The 18,444-nt window shown below is 34.8% G+C and overlaps 1 pseudogene; it reads left to right on the plus strand.

The window, feature by feature from the left end:
* The first annotated feature begins 2,175 nt into the window (after positions 1 to 2,175).
* On the plus strand, positions 2,176 to 17,124 carry LOC107844166 (annotated as a pseudogene).
* Positions 17,125 to 18,444: the final 1,320 nt, after the last annotated feature.

Consider the following 18,444-nt stretch of genomic DNA (forward strand, 5'->3'; position numbering starts at 1 on the left):
TTTATCTTTAATAAGCATCATCTTCTTCATTCTTCTTTTTCCTCCTAACTTCTCTGCTTTTTCTTATTTTTCTTCTCTTATGGTAATTAGCTTACTGCTATCTATAAAAATTACTTGGTATTAGAGTGTTCTCAATAGAAAATCTAGAGAGCAAATCAATTCAGGAGTACTGGTCTATTAAGTGCAGTTCATTTTAGAATAAGTTAAAAAATTCTTGAATCAGGATTTCAAGCAAGATTTCAAGGGCAACAATGGTGAATGAAAATGGTGGTGTTAAAACTGGTGAATCTTTGATAGTTAATCCCAATACATTGGATTATAATCATCTCCTTTTTCTCAATCCTTCGTATATAAGTGGAATTCAACTTATCTCTTTTTAGTTATCCGGGGTTGAAAATTTCTCAATATGGTTTAGATCCATGTCTATAGCTCTATTAAGGAGAAATAAGTTGGGTATTGTTGATAGAACATTCTCTAAAGATAAATTCTCTACTGAATTGGAAAATCACTGGGAAAGGGTAAATGTCATTATATTGTTGTGGTCATGAACTCTGTTTCTAAAGAGTTACTAAGTGGAATAATGTATGATTCAGTTGCAAGTGTGGTCTGAAATGAGTTGTATGAGAGGTTTAACAAGGTTGATGGGGCCAGAACCTTTAATCTACATAAAGATATAGTTGCATTGTCTCAAGAAATTGATTCTGTTTCAGTGTATATCTTAAAACTTAACGATTTATGGAAAGAATTTGAGGCTCTTATGCCTGTACCTCAGTGTGAAAGTGAAAAATCAAAGGAGTATGTATTACATCTACAAATATTAAAGCTGTTTTAGTTCCTTATGGGTCTGAATGAGTTTTACACACAAGCAAGGAGTCAAATCTTGCTTATGAGCCCTCTACCAAATGTCAATTAGGCTTATGCAATAATAATCAGTGATGAAAGCCATAACTCTATTGCAAAGGGTCTTGATCTAGCTATGTATGCAAGCAATGGAACAAGTGAAAGTCAGACACAAAAGTGAAAGAAAAACTTTAATTAGCAATGTGATTTCTGTAAACTCAAAGGGTATAGTAAGGAGAACTGTTGGAAATTAATTAGCTATCCCCAGGACTATAAGTCTAAGAATAACTTCATGAAGGAAATAGCACAGCCTATAATGTATCTTTGGGTCCTCATGAATATCCAACAAATCAAGGTGGCTGTGATCAATATACAGGACAATGTCTCATGCAAAATCTCTACAAAAGTGTTCAGATAATCTGGTAACACAATTGAGTCAGCTGGGGGAATGCAGTCTTTACCAAAGAACAATATAAATAAATCTTTAAAATGATTAATAATAACTCTGTCAACTCATCTACTAACTCTGTAAATATAGCAAGTGCACGTATATCTACTGGTTTAGCTTCGTTTGATTCACAAAAATGGATTATATATACTAGTGCTACTAATCATATAGTTGGTGACTCAAAACTGCTACTCAATAAGAATGTTACAGGGTTACAAAAACCAAAGAGAGTATATCTACCAAATGGTGACACTACAATGGTCACTTATGGGAACTAGTTGCATATCAGAAGGAAACAACATCACAAATGTCTATCATATTACACAATTTACATATAGTCTTCTGTCAGTGCCTCAAGTGACTAAGAAATGGCGTTGTTTAGTAAAATTCTTCCTTGATTTTTGTGTTTTCTAAGATCTTTGAACTGGAAAGGTGAGGGAGATTGGTAAGCTTGATGGAGGTCTATATCTGATGGTAGATCAATAAAAAAAGAGGTTAAAGTAGCAACAAAAGCAACTATTGAAGGGAATATGGAAAAAACTCAAGATAGAGTGGATTTGTGGCCTAAAAGATTAGGACAATCTTTAACTGAAGTTCTAAAAAGAGTTGTTTCTCAAGGGTCTCAAGTAATAGAAGATAGAATAAAATATGTACTATTTGTCCTAGTGCCAAACAAACTAGATTAACTTTTTTTTTGCAAAGTAGCATTCAAAGTAAATATTTTTTTGATCTTGTGCACATGGATTTGTGGGGACCTTACAAAGTACCTACTATGAACGGCAATAGATACTTTCTATCAGTGGTTGATGATTTTTTTAGATTTACTTGGATATTTTTGTTAAAGCTTAAATTAGATGATTCTATTCATATACAACAATTTCTTGTGTATGTTAAAACTCAATTTGAGAAGAATGTCAAAGTGTTCATGAATTATAATGGTACTGAGTTTGTCAACTCATTATGTCAAAGATTATTCCAAGATAGTGGTATAATTCATCAAACTACATGTGAATATTCTCCTTAGTAAAATGGTGTTGCTGAGAGAAAACATAGACACATTCTAAAGGTGACAAGAGCTATCAGGTTTCAAGAGGAAATTCCAATAATATTTTGGGGTTATTGTGTTTTAACTGCAGTATATATCATCTATAGATTGCCTAGTTCAATCATTTAGTTTTTATCTGCTTATGATAAGCTATATGGAAAAAGGCCAAGCTGTGATCATCTAAGAGTAATGGGGGTGTCTATGATATGTCAAAGTGGTGAATGAACATGATAAGCTTATGACTAAAGCAACAGAAAGTGTCTTGATGGGGGTACTCTAGCACTCAGAAGGGATATGTGGTATATAATATGTCTACTAACATCTTTTTGTGTGTGGAGATATGTAATTTAGTAAAGATATATTTTCATTTAAAGTGATCAACAATCAAAATCAGTCACCTTATCATATACTTTCATTGGAGGATCAATGTCCAGTAGTAGGTGATGTTCTGATACCTCTGTAAATTCTAGTAATTATGTCATATCAAGGAGTTCCTGAGTCAGCCAATCAGCAAGAGCAATAATTGCAGGTTGTTCATACTCCTACACAGACTATAACTTAGGTGCATTAAGGAATAACAACTAAAAGTCAAGGGATTCCTGATTCAACCAACCAGCAAGAGTAGCAACAACAGGTTGTTCCTATCCCTACATAATCTATGGATTAGGTTTATCAAAGAAGATTAACCAGAGATAGAAAGGAACCAGCATGGACAAATACTTTGTGTACAAAAATACAAAGAAGGTACCTCATGCTCTTGATAATCATGTGACATATGATAAACTCTCCTTATCCTACAAGAACTATGTGATGAAAACTTTATATGTCACTGAACTTATAAGATACTCTGAGGCATGTAAAGACCCTAGATGGGTAGAAGCAATGAAAAATGAGATAGAAACCTTGAATTCTAACCATACTTAGGAGGTTGTTACTCTGCCTAAAGGAGAGAAACCTATTGGTTGAAGGTGGATATATAAAATGAAATGTAAAGCTTCAGGAGGGGTTGGAAGATTTAAAACTAGACTTGTAGCAAAGGGATATAGACAAAGAGAAGAAATTGATTATAAGGAAACATTTTCTCCTGTTGTAAAAATAAAAACAGTTAGAACAATACTTGTTGCTGTATCCAGAAAGAATTGGTTTGTTCACTAAATGGATGTCAATAATGCATTCCTAAATGGTGATCTAAATGAAGAATTATATATAGATCTATCTCAGTAATTTGGTAGTTATGGGGGAATGAAGTACGTAGACTACTCAAATCCCTATATGGACTAAAGCAAGCACCATGCAGTGGAATACTAAGTTGACAGAAGTTTTACTAAGATCTCAGTTCACTCAAAGCCAATATGATCCATCATTATACATCAGAAAGATATTAGAGGGAGTCACTCTCTTGTTATATATGCTGATAACATAGTGATTACTGGAGACAATTTGAAACTAATAGAGGAAACCAGTACCATTTTACATAAAAACTTAATGATGAAAAATCTAGGTGAATTGAGATTTTTCCCTGGTATAGAATTTTCAAGGTCTAAAAAAAAGGATATTAATGTATCAAAAAAAATATGCATTGGAATTAATATCTGAGTTAGGCTTAACAATATCTAAGCCTGCAACTACTCCTATGGACTACTACATCAAACTGACTTCTAGACAATTTGAGGCATATGTCAAGCAAGGTCAACCTATTGGTGATCCATCAGCAAATCAAGTTGCTTATTAGAAGTCCAGACATAGCTTTTTTTGTCCAAACATTAAGTCATTTTCTTCAAGATCCTGAAATATCACACATGGAGGCGACACTTAGAGTTGTGAAGTATGTCAAGAATCAACTAGGTCAATGTGTGCTATTGTCCAATAATCTAAAATGATAGACTGAGTTCTTATTGTGATGCAGATTGGGAATCCTGTCCTCAAACTAGAAGACTTGTAACTGGATATTCTTTGAAGATTGAAGAATCAATAGTTTCCTGAATGTCTAAGAAACAAACTACATTTTCAAAAGTTCAACAGAGTTGGTATAGGTAGTAGGTCTGATGAAAGAAGTTGGAAATGAAGTAATGCTACCTGTAGATGTATTCAGTGATATCAAGTTTGCTTTACAGATAGCAGAAAATCCAATATACCATGAGAGAACAAAATATATTAGCATTGATTGTTTCTTTATCAGAGAAAAAAATTGTTCAAGGGATGATTAGAACTCAATATATTGCAACTCAAGATCAGCGTGCAGATATGCTCACTAAGGGGTTGGCAAGAGTTCAACAAGTTCATCTTAATGCCAAGCTTGGAATCTGTGACATCTTCACACCTTCCTAGCTTGAAAGAGAGTGTTGAATATATGAAGAGTGGGGAAGAAGCAAGAAGAAACAAAATAAACTAATTTATATTTTCTTTTATAATTGGTTGTTTAGCAGTTAGTTACATAAACAGTTAATAGATAGTTAGTTAGTATAAATATAGAAGTCCAATGTACATTGAAGAATAACGAAATCAAGTCTACTATTCTATCTCTAATAATCATCTTCTTTTTCATTCTTGTTCTACTTCCTAACTCCTCTACTTCTTCTTCTTCTGTTCTAGTAAACAGCTTACTGCTATCTAGTAAAATTACAATATCTATGACATCAAACTTTGGACGTGTACAAATTAGATGGACAGAGTGAGTAATTTAAAAGGTTATAAATAATCTTCCTGCCTTTATTCCTCACCATTTTACATATTTATAATACAACTATACACCTACATAGCGAAAGCTTTAGTACATCATAATTTTATAATGCCCAATTTCGTGGTGAATAATAAATGTAAGTTTGAATTCAAGTTGCGTGGACTCTTCACTTTCGATGCCACTTCCATATCATATTCTTCAAAAACACACTACTTTTATAGAACCCCACGCACATGAAGACATATTTGAAGAGTCCGAGCAATGTAGGTTGGAATTATATCGAAGAACCTTATTACAAATACCTTGCAATTCTTGATGCATGAATTAAAATTAAGCAATTAGCAACAGGAAAATTGGTGCACCAATACATTATCAAACACAATCATTGCATCAATAATCGATCAAATTTACTAGACAAATTAATGCATTTTTATGTTGCGTGTAGTAGGCTCGATCATGCTCGCCATGTGTTCGATAAAATTCCTAGCTTAGATAGAAATAATAAAGGTATATTATGGAATCAAATAATTAGAACTTATGCATGGAATGGACCCTTTGAGAAGGCTATTGAACTGTATCTTGAAATGTTAGAGTGTAGTGTTAGACCAATGAAATATATGTTCACTTTTGTGATCAAGGCATGTTCTGCATTGTAAGACGTATAAAATGGCATTGAGGTTCATGAACATGTGAAAAGTAATGGGGTTGATGGCGATGTTTATGTTTGTACAACGTTGGTTGATGTTTATGCAAAATTTGGGTTATTGGTTGAGGCGAGCTGAGTGTTTGATGGGATGCATGGAAAAAGGGATGTTGTGGTGTGGAATGCGATGATTTCAGGGTGCACGATAAATGGTTTGTATTTAGAGATGCTAGAAAATGTTTTAAGTCTGAATTCGTCTATGATTGTGGCTATTCTTACTGGTGTTGCGGAAGGTAATAAGTTGCATAAAGGGACAGTTCATGGATATTCTATATGAAGAGGATTTGTCAATGATGTCGTTGTTGACACTGGGATTTTGGATGTTTATGCAAAATGTGGTTGGTTGAACTACGCAAAGAGGATTTTTAGATTCACGAGTTTTAAGAATGAGATCACTTGGAGTGCTATGATAGGAGCATATGTAACATATGATTATACGCAAGAAGGATTGGAAATGTTTGAGCATATGAGGATGGAAGATACTGAGTCTCCTTCTCCGGTCATACGTGCCACAATCATTCGAGCTTGTGCTAAGTTGAATGATATGAGAAGAGGAATAAAGATGAATGGTTATACTGTTAAGTTAGGGTCAAATTTGGATTTGATGGTTAGTAATACCCTTCTTTCTATGTATGCAAAATGCGGGAAAATAAATGATGCGCTTACCTTCTTTGAGGAGATGGAGTCAACAGATTCTTTTTCTTTAAGTGCGATAATTGCAGGGTGCGTACAGAATGGTCATGCATAAGAAACTTTGAGTATTTTTTGGATGATGCAATCATTTGTGGTTGAGCCAGAATCTGCAACAGTGATGGAAATTTTACCAGCTTGTTCACATTTGGGTTTGTAATGCTCTAATTGACTTTTACTCCAAATGTGGTAAAATTGGCATTGCTAGGATTGTCTTTAATAAGATGAATAAAAGGGATGACGTCTCAAGGAACACAATGATTACTGGATATAGAGTTCACAGTCATGGAAAGGAAGCGATTTCACTCTTTAACGAAATGCAGTCTGTAGGTTAAATGCCGGATGAGATTACTTCCATCGGTTTGTTACCTGCTTGCATCTATTTAGGTCTTGTTGCTGAAGGGAAACATTGGTTCTTCAGTATGTGTCAAAAATTCAAGATTAGTCCTAGGATAGATCATTACTTGTGCATGGTGGAACTTTTAGGGCGTGCTGGTCTTCTGGACGAGTAGGGATGACTCAAGGGTAAGGCTAATAAAACATTTTTTCTATGCCTCCAAATTTTGAGGCCCAAAAAATTTAATATGAATTTTATGATTTTATTTTACTTAAGATAAAATATAAATATTGTAAAATATAAAAGATAAACAAAATAAATTAAATTAAAAAGAAAGAAAAAATTATCTACATTTTATTAACAATATTTTAAAACTTTTTATCAAATCTTCATATTAATAAATAAAGTTTTCACAATAATATTCAAGGTAATACATTATAAATAAATGGCTAACCTCTTATTAATTAAAATTAGTTCTTACTTTTATAAATAATAACATTACTACGTGAAATAGTACATAACAATCAAAAAGTAACTCTAAATGGTTGTAATGTCCCGAGTCTGGTACCCCAGACGCTACACGGTGCTCATAATCCCGAAGGACCATAATCTAACCCTTGACTGATATCTATAACTGAGCACTGAATAATACACTGTAAAACTGCGAAAAAATAATGGAAAACTTTCCATAAGGTTCAAACATCTGAAATACAACTGAAAACTGAATAGTAATACAACTGAACATCTAGTCTGAAAAACTCTAGTTTGAAAGCCTCTAATTTTTTGAATAAGGAGTTGAATAGGACAATCCCCCAACTAACTCCATCTACTGAAAATACTGAATCTAATGCAATAAAGTGAAATAAGAACAATCCCCGAATAATAAGGACTCACTGCTATCTACTGGTGTTGGCTGAATCTGGACTGCTAAGGATGATCTAGAGCTCATACTTCTGAACCTATGGTATAAAACACTATAGCGCATAAAAGTATGCGTCAATACAATGGAATGTATTGGTACGCTAGAAGAGGTAAGGCTAAATGAAGGGGTTCATATGCATGAACAATACTGACTAAATTATCTGGGTATACTGAATGAGGATACATGCATAGATGCACAAACTATAATTAAAATCATAGGAACACTGAATACCAAATTCTAATAACTGGATTTATGATAACTGAGTCTACTGATATTGATATCTGATTGACTGAGGTTGAGATCAGTCCTATATAGTGGGTGATCACTGATTATACTAATAATGAAGATGACTAACTGAATCTGAGATCAGTTCTATGTAGCGGGTTATCTCTAAATCTAATAGTACTTGATACTAATTGACTGTATTCGAGATTAGTCCTATATAACGGGTAATCTTTGAATCTGTTGGTACTGATACTGATACTGATTGACTAAATCTGAGATCAGTTCTATCTAGCGGGTGATATCTAAATCTATTGATAATACTAATGAGTGACTATATCTAATAGTCCTGAATCTGTGCTGCTGAGCTGAGTTCTTTTACTGACATTGATTCTGAAGCTGAGACTGTGGGAGGTAGTCATCTAAATGACATGCCTTGAATCTAAACTAATGGGGTCCAACCTGTAACCCCAGATGGAAAGGTGCCAATACCGTACGACGGGTAAAGACAACTACTATAGAGTTAGTCCTAATCTAGAAGGTGACCCCTGAGATCAGTCCTATAATAGCGGGTGATCCCCGAGTATCTCAGTCCTATCTAACGGGTGACATCTCATACCAATGCTGGCTACATAGTTTTGGAAATTAGGGATTTCTTCTAGGGATCACAGTCTTATCTAGCGGGTGAGCCCCCATCCCTAGGTTTGCTCGGTGCTGAGACACTGAATTGATTACTAATTCATACTAGGCTTGACTGAACTATTACTGATCGTACTTGTATAATTGAGCTAAACTGAATTCACTGAGTTTCGTTGACTGACAAAATATTACTGAGTTTTGAATCGATTACTGAACTGAAGCTGGAATGCTACTGATACTTGATAAAGCTTAAATTACACTCTTGAATGGGTGTAAGCAATCATTGTCAATATAAAAACCAACTACGTTGGGGTCGTATCCCACGGGGAATAGGGTGTGAACGTCAATTTGTTTACGAAATACTTTACTGGTAGTTTATTATTTCCAAAAGATGGGTGTTTAAAGTTCACAATGAATCAATCTTCACTTTCTGAATTATAGTGTTGTTATCAATATAAATGGGAAACCAGAGTTATGATCACCAAAGGTTTTGGGTATTGATAGATACTAGGTAATGCTAAAGACTCTCGGAATGAGAATAACAACAGAATATCCCTGACTATGATACTACCTGACTTATCTCTCAACCTAACCAGACAATTTATTATCTAATTCTCTCGAACTTAGATAATTTATCTATATCCAAACAGATGTTATCTCAGGTAGATTAATCCAGTTACGACATTAATCATTAAACAGAAGGTTGGTAGCTTCCGAGTCCCTGTTGATAATTCCTGTCCTATAGTCTATTTCTCTGTTAGAAGCAACTAAAACCTAAGGAATAATCTAATGTTTGCAACCACTAGATTTCAGTTAAAACCATAGAATTTCAAGATTTTCTACTACTCCTTGAATCCGTTAAACACCTAGCATCATATCAAACCCTAATCCTTGGATCCCATAATCCCAGCTAATGGAATTAGTCGCTTATGATTTGATGAAACAAATCACAATTTGAATTCATGATGATAATAATCAACTTACGTATAGATGGAAAACAATAAGAAATTTCTTCAATTATATCCCAAGTTAGAAACCCAAGAATAGTTGATAAGAAAGAAAACTAAGAATAATTAGCGAAAGAGAACAATGTACGTGTTTCTCTCTCAAAATTTCTTATTCTGAATAATGAAAACTTGACAATTTAAAAACCCTCAAAATTTCTATTTATACTAAAGCCTAATTAGGGTAATAAAATAACAAAATCACAACAGGGCTTGGATTTAGGTGACGGCATATTGGTGTTGATCATCAGGCTTCTGATGGCGTCTCAGATATGTCATCAGAAGTCGTGCCTTCTTAACCTGTTCTGCCTCACTCTAATGATGTCCTCTGACAGCTTACCAGAGAAGTGATGGCGTGTAGTAAATATCGTCAAACCTTCAACTTATTTCACCATGTTCTGTCCTACTTGACGACATATTCTGACGGCTTACCACACTTGTGAAGACATATTGAGAATGTCGTCACCTTCATCCAGCAACTCTTCTTTATTGTTCTTCCTGACGCCTTTTTCTGGTAGCTTACCACATCTCTGACGGCTTTCAAGAAATTCCGTCAGACATATATCAGCTTACTTGTACCAGATTTTACTTATTTTGTTCATCTTTCCTATGTTTTCATCCCATCCTTTCTACAACTGCAATATCACAAGAAAACGATCAAAAACAAACAAAAGTTGCTTAAGACTTCGTAATTATTTAGAGTTAAAAGCCTCAAATGTGTTAGCATCTGCTCACACATCAATACTGAGATTACTGAGATTTCCTAAGTTTTGTAACTACCTGAGTTCAGTAACTGACTGAGAGTACTACTAATTATGGCATGACTGAGTTTATCGGGAAACTGACACTGGATCTAGACTAACATCTAATTTGTCGGGCATAAATACCCCTAGGACTCGTACCATAAATAATACAAGATAGGACAACTCATACATAACATGGAAATAGGCTATCACTCGCCACACAATCAATGGGGTATCTCTTGAAGCACTTGGAAGTCTTAAACATGTAAATGTATAGGGAGTGCATACTATTATCTCATAATTCATTCAATGAGGAATGCACATGAGTAGGAATGCATGCAATATATCATAATTCATTCACTAAGGCCTTTCAACAAACACTTGGCATGAATTAACTTATACACAATTGGGGATTTCTTGTCAACATGCTATAATGACTATTTTCATCACATAAGCATTTTATCAAACATATGGGGAGCATACTTTATTCAATACACCTAATTAACATGGTTATATCAATCAACATGCATATTGAAGGGGTTTATCATGAATATCATGAAATTCATCATATACTAGAATCAATTCTTAAAACTTGGAGTCTAAATCATGAATTAAAACTCAACAACACATAATCATGAACTTCAGTTCACATATATCATGAAAACTCATAAATATATATAATCTTTGAATTTAGAAAAGGATTCTTGAACTTCTTGGGTGGAAGCAGCCCAAGAATCAACATCTAACATACCTTAGTTCTTGATTTTACGAAGATTGATGGTGAAATTTTCTTGAATTTGGATCTTCAATTGAAAACTTTAAACTTGTTCTTGAGAGAAACCATTATAATTTGGGTGAAATATTGTTGAATCACGTGTTTTATGGTTATATAAGAGTGGAAAAAAGACTAAAATAACCCTAGGGTTACGGCTATTTTAATGACTGGAAAATTGGGTGCCGACGCGCTGGTCGATGCGGAGCGTCGATGGCATCAACGCGATGCCCTACACGTCGCATCATGATCACGTCGAGCCTCAGTACTTTTGACTCTGGCAACTTGAAACAATGTTAACCCATGCGATAGGCGACGCGGTGCGCCAAGATCTCATTGATCTACTGTTTTAAGACCTCAAAAGTTGTCTAAATGTGATCCAAAAAATCTGAAACTCGACCGGAATACCTACTGACATAGCTGATCATGAATCAACTTAAATATAGACATTTAAGGGTCGTATAAGTTGAGAAATAAGATTGCCAATTTATGAAGGCTAAAAGAAAGATTCTAAGTGTATAGACTTCGCTGAAGTTTCTAACTCTGGAACCTCTTTTAAAACTTTAATAGACTAAGTAAATCTTGGAATTTTGTGGGGCCTTACAATATCTTCCCCTTGGGAACATTCGTCCTCAAATGGGACTGACTAAACCAATAATACGGATAGATTGAACTTAGTTACTGGACATGAACATCTGAAACATACTATATAACTGGAACTACTGATATACTGAAATTTCATACTGAACATACATATCTGATGCATGGATACTTGATTGAGCTATTCTCATGGAAGCATGAATGAAATTATTGATAAGCTAGGCTTCTTCTACTGAACATGTATATCTAATGCACGAATATCTGACTGATCTGACTCTTGAATGCATGACATAGTATGCAATGATAACAGATACTAACTTTGTATGGAACATATGAACATACAATCGAATTGTCTTAAGGACATAAAAGCAATGGGGAATCATAGGGTATCTCCCCCTTGGGAAACTATGTCCCTCTAAGAATGCTTACTCTACTAAGATACTGGGAAAACTAAGGTGATATGTAAGGCACCTACGAACTGGATCATGACTGAACATCTGGGATCTAAAGCTAATGCATGATACATGAACTGAGCTGATTTTGCAACTGCTAACTTTGTATCTTGGAATAGTTTCATTCCTGAGATTTCTAATAATATGTCTAGATAGAAAGATAGGTAAAACAAACTATACAAATTTAACTGTCTGACTGTTAAACTTACTTGCTGGCCTTACTGACTAACTCATGCTGAAAATTTAAGCTCAAATGGGAGCAAAGGATCTAACAAAGCATATCATGAAGATGAAGGACTTATAACGTACCCGAATCTATTTTAGGGAATCTTTCCAGATCATGACTGGTCTAGAGTATATAAAATCTATTATGATGCTAGCTACTAGTGGTACTGGAAGTAGCACCCTGCTAACACAAATCTTTACCCCTTTGAGCTAGCACTCTACACTCCCATATCCTATGGCCTGGCTTATCACAACCAAAACATACCTCACTGCCTACTCTACATGTACCTAGGTGGTTCTTACCATATTCTTTAGAAAGTGGATAGGTACTCTCACTTCTCATACTACCCTGGGCTTTGGAGCCTGGCGCCCTATCAAGATTACCATCCCTGAACTTTGGTACTGGTGCACTAGCTGAGGATGGAGTTGGGACTAAAAACTTTTGACTATGTTGAGAACGGTAACCACCCTACGACCTCTTGCTGAGAAAAACTAAAACTATCTATTCTGGCTTTATTATTGACTTTCTCTCTATCCTTAGTTTTTTCTGCCTCAATCTACTGAGCGTGCATCATAAGTCTAGAAATATCAATGTCTCTATTGAGCATAGCAGTCCTACACCCCTTAACCACCAACCCAAACACACCGGTCACAAACTTACTCATACTAGATCTAGGGTCAGCCATCTGCTTGGGAACATACTTAGACAACTGATTGAACTTAAGGCAATAATCCTTCACTGACATAGATCCTTAACTTAGGTTCATGAACTCTTCTGCCTTATCTTCCCTCATTTCAAGTGTAACTTATCTAAGAACGCATCCTAAAATATCTTCCATGACATGGAAGCTGCATCCTTCCCTCTACTCTTTTTCCATATCACTACCCAATCATGAGCAATATCCTTCAACCTATAGGATACCAATTTTACACTCTCCTCTTTAGAGACATGCATAATTTTGGTGATCTTCTTCACCTTCTTAAGATAAAGTTGTGGGTCCTCACCTGCTATTGACCTAAAGAATTCTGGAGGGTTTATTCTCATGAAACTTTTGATCCTGGCTGTGGCTAAATCCCTATCTTGCTAAGGTTGGGCTGCATCCTAATGGTTACCCTGAACACTAGTTGTCACAGTTTCAGTTAGCGCCTGAAAAACTGCCCAAAACTCTGTATGTGACATATTTTCATTCGAAGGATCTACGGGTAGAGGTTGTTGGTTATCATTTCTATGGGCATTATCTCTATGAGAAGCCATATTCTATAAATAAAAGAAAGAATGGATTAGACAGAGAGTCTTAACTTGAGCTCATGCTCACTCTCATGACATGAATACTGAAAGAAGGGAAACTGTTCCTAAAACATCTTATAGCCTCCTGTACATAAATGTGGCGCACAATACACTCTTGAACAAGACTCTACTAGATGCGGATTTTCCAGCTTCCTAGGACACTGTTGAACCTTAGGCTCTGATACCAAGTTTGTAACACCCCAAGTTTGGTACCCCAAATTCTACACGATGCTCATAATCTCGAAGGACCATAATCTAACCCTTCACTAATATCTGTAATTGATCACTGAATAATATACTGTAAAAATGCAAAAAATTCATGAAAAATTTACCATAAGGTTCAAACATCTAAAATACAACTGAAAACTGAATACTAATACAACTGTCTAAACATCTAGTATGAAAAACTCTAGTCTAAAATCCTCTAACTGTCTGAATAAGAAGTTGAATGGGACAATCCCCCAACTAACTCTATCTACTGAAAATACTGAATCTAATGCAATAAAGTGAAATAAGAACCATCCCCAAATGATGAGAACTCATTACTATCTACTGTTGCTGCCTGAATCTGGATTGCTAAGGGGGTTCTGGAGCTAATGCTTCTAAACCTATGGTATAAAAGACTATAGCACAGAAAAGTATGCATCAGTATAATGGAATATACTGGTATGCTAGAGGAGGTAAGGCTAAATGCAGGGGTTTATATGCATAAACAATACTGACTAAACAATCTGATTATACTGAATGAGGATACATGCATGGATGCACAAACTATAATTGAAATCGTAGGTACACTGAATACCGAATTCTAATAACTGGATTTTTGATAACTGAGTCTATTGATATTGATATTTGATTGAATTAGGTTGAGATCAGTCATATCTCGCAGGTTATCTCTAATTATACTGATAATGAAGATGACTAACTAAACCTGAATCAGTCCTATCTAGCGAGTTATCTCTAAATCTAATGGTACTTGATACTAATTGACTGTATTTGAGATCAGTCCTATCTAATGGGTGATCTGTGAATCTGTTGGTACTGATACTGCTACTAATTAACTAAATCTGAGACCATTCCTATCTAGCAGGTGATCTCTAAGTAGATTGATAATACTAATGAGAGACTATATCTAACAGTCCTGAATTTGTGCTACTGAGCTGAGTTCTTTTACTAAGATTGATTTTGAAGCTGAGATTGTGGAAAGTAGTCATCTAACTGACATGCCTCAAATCTGAACTAGTAGGGTCCAACTTGTAACCCTATCTGGAAAGGCAACTGCTATGGAGTTAGTCCTAATCTAGCGGGTGACCCTTGAGATCAGTCTTGTACTAGTGGGTGATCCTCTAGTATGTCAGTCTTATCTAATGGGTGATATCTCATACTTACGCTGGCTACATAATTCGGGAACTTAGGCATTGCTTCTAGGAATCTCAGTCCTCTCTAGCGGGTGAGCCCCCATCCCTAGGTTTGTTCGGTACTAAATCCTACTCTCAACTGGAAGACACTGAACTGATTACTAATTCATACTAGGCTTGATTGAACTGTTATTAATCGTACTTGTTTGATTGAGCTAAACTGAATTCATTAAGTTTCGTTGACTGATGGAATATTACTGAGTTTTGAATCGATTACTGAACTGAAGCTGGAATGCTACTGATACTAAGATTACAGAGATTTTTTGGTTCTGTAACTATTTGAGTTCTATAACTGACTGAGAGTACTACTAATCACGGCATGACTAAGATTATCGTGAAACTGACACTGGCTCTAGACAAGCAACTCATTTGTCAGGTATAAATTCCCCCAGGACTCGATAACATAAATAATACAAGACAGGACAATTCATACATATCATGGCAATAGACTATCATTACAACACAATCAAAGAGGCATCTCTTCAAGTACTTGGAAGTCTTAAACATGTAAATGTATAGGGAGTGCATAATATTATCTCACAATTCATTCAATAAGGAATACACATGAGTAGGAATGCATGCAACATATCAAAATTCATTCACTAAGGCCTTTCAACAAACACTTAGCATGCATTAACTTATACACAATTGATGATTTCATGCCAACATACAATAATGACTCTATTTCCATCAAATATGTATTTTATCAAACATATGGGGAGCATACTTTATTCAATACAACTAATTAACATGGTCACATCAATCAGCATGCATCTTGAAGGGGTTTATCATGAATATTATGAAATTTACCACATACTAGAATCTATTCTTGAAACTTGTAGTCTAAATCATGAATGAAAAATCAACAACACATAATCATGAACTTCAATTCACATAAATCATGAAAACTCATAAATATATATAATCTTTGAATTTAGAAAAGGATTTTTGAACTTCTTGGGTGGAAAGAACCCAAGAATCAATATCTAACACACCTTAGTTCTTGATTTTACGAAGATTGACGGTGGAATTTTCTTGAATTTGGATCTTCAATTGGAAACCCTAAAATTGTTCTTGAGAGTAATTGAGAGAAACCACTATAGTTTGGGTGAAATATTGTTGAATCACATGTTTTAGGTTATATAAGAGTGGAAAAAAGACTGAAATAACTTTGGGGTTGCAGCAATTTTAATGACTGAAAAATTGGGTACCGACGCGCTGGTCGAAGTTGCGCGTCGATGGCATCAACGCGATGCCCGACGCGTTACGTCATGATCACGTTGAGCCTTAGTACTTTTGACTCTGGCAACCTGCAAAAATGTTAACCAACGCGATAGGTGATGTGGCGCGCCAAGATCGCATTGGTCTACTATTTTGAGACCTCAAACGTGGTCTAAACGCTATCCAAAAAATTTGAAACTTAACCGAAAACACCTAATGACCTAGCTGATTATGAATCAACTTAAAGATCGACATTTAAGGGTCTCATGGGTCGAGAAATGAGATTGTCAACTTATGAAGGCTAAAAAAAAAGATTCTAAGTGTAAACACTTGGCTGAAGTTTCTAAGTCTGGGACCTCTTTTTAAGCTTTAACGGACTGAGAAACACTTGGAATTTTGCGACGTCTTACAATTATTGATAATATCTTTGTTATGTACATGTATTTAAGACTTCATATTAAAATTTGGCTTTAGGCCACTAACTTTATTGAGATGGGCTTGTGGACGAGGCCTATTATTTCATCAAGAAAATGCCTTTTATGCTTGTTGTTCGTTTCTAGAGTACCTTGCTTGGTGCGTGTAAAATCCATAAGCATATCTACTAGCGCAAGAAGTATCTATTAAGATCCAATATCTAGGACCAGAAAGTCCAGGAAATTTCATTCTATACTACTGTTGGGAGATGGGACGATGCTGGTCATGTTAGAATTAAGCAAAAAGATTCTGGCTTTAATAAGAGCCGAGATGCAGTTGGATTGAAATAAATGGGCGTTGTCCATGCATTTGTGGTGGGTCGCACCACCATAGACCCCTCAAAAAATCTCAAACATGGGTCGCACTGCAAACTTTTCAGGGCCCGGATCAACAAAATTTGAGTCACAAACTCTAATAATTAATACCTTCAAGACATTATATTTCGTCTGCTCAAGAAATTCTTCAATTAGTAGAAGGGATTCTCGATCTTGTTTTCGTCTGTTTTCTGATTCTTGAGATCATTTCTCTTCTCTACTAATGACTTCTTGTCAATCGTTTTAGCGAATATAAGAAGTCCTAATCCAACCTGCATATGAAAACAATCAAAAGATATTTCTTATTAATTAATTAATCGTTTGATATGCTCAACGCATGATTATATTCCATTCTTGGAGAATGAGAATATTGATTGTTATAAATGCAGATCTATTGGTGAAAGTGTCTGTATATAGATTCAAATGTGTTCTTGGTTGTGAAGATATCACAATCCACCTCTAGAAGATATAGAATAATTGAAAGATTGAATATCTCTAAGTTACTATGGTAAGAAACACACATATGAAAAGTTACCTAAGCATGATGAAATCACATGCCATAATAAACTAAGAACTTATTGTTTATTGATTCGAAATTCATATCACAATAAACAACAACTTTACTAAAGTAAAAGGCACATGTCATGGTAAACGTGGAGTTTACTAGTACAAATAAGTTCTTAAGTTGACATGAACGATTATAACATTTCAAAGATGCGCATATTAAGTATTAAACAACTATTGAAGAATTGAAAAATTCTTCATGAACTTTTAATGTTGTTTATTCGCATGATAAGTTGGTTAAATCAATTAATATTGGGATTGAATCCCTTAAAGTCTGAAAAACATAAAAGGTGAATAAGGGTCCATTCACTTGTCATGTGATCTATTAAAGATGCATAGGTATAAATGATCACTTGTACGTTGATTGTCAACCTGTAGTTTGAAATTCATAAAGTTGGTTGCTCAATAAAATTGAGTCAAGAGCATAATTTTCAGATTGTATAATCAAGATAATTCATCTTGATAATGTCGGTTTGGCATTGAATGCATTCGATAAATAGATGAACCATTGTTAATGAGAACAAAACTTCATGTGTTGGTTTGAAATATGATATATTAAATACAAAAGTACTTGTATGCATCAAACCAATAAATTATGATTAATTCCTTCTCAAAGTTAGTTCTGAGTCAGGAAGCACATATTTTCCATCTAATAGTTTTGATATGCGGTATATGATTAATGGATGTACCATGATGCACAAAGATAAATTCCTCAAAGAAGATGGAGGATGTATGTTAGTTTTCCTAACATAAGGGGGAGACTATAAACAACTATGAAATATATTAGAAATTATCATCAGATCCTCATTCAAAATATAATTTAAGTCAAATGTTTAAAATATC

This window comes from Capsicum annuum, chromosome 10, assembly GCF_002878395.1.
Source record: "Capsicum annuum cultivar UCD-10X-F1 chromosome 10, UCD10Xv1.1, whole genome shotgun sequence".
Lineage (NCBI taxonomy): Eukaryota > Viridiplantae > Streptophyta > Magnoliopsida > Solanales > Solanaceae > Capsicum > Capsicum annuum.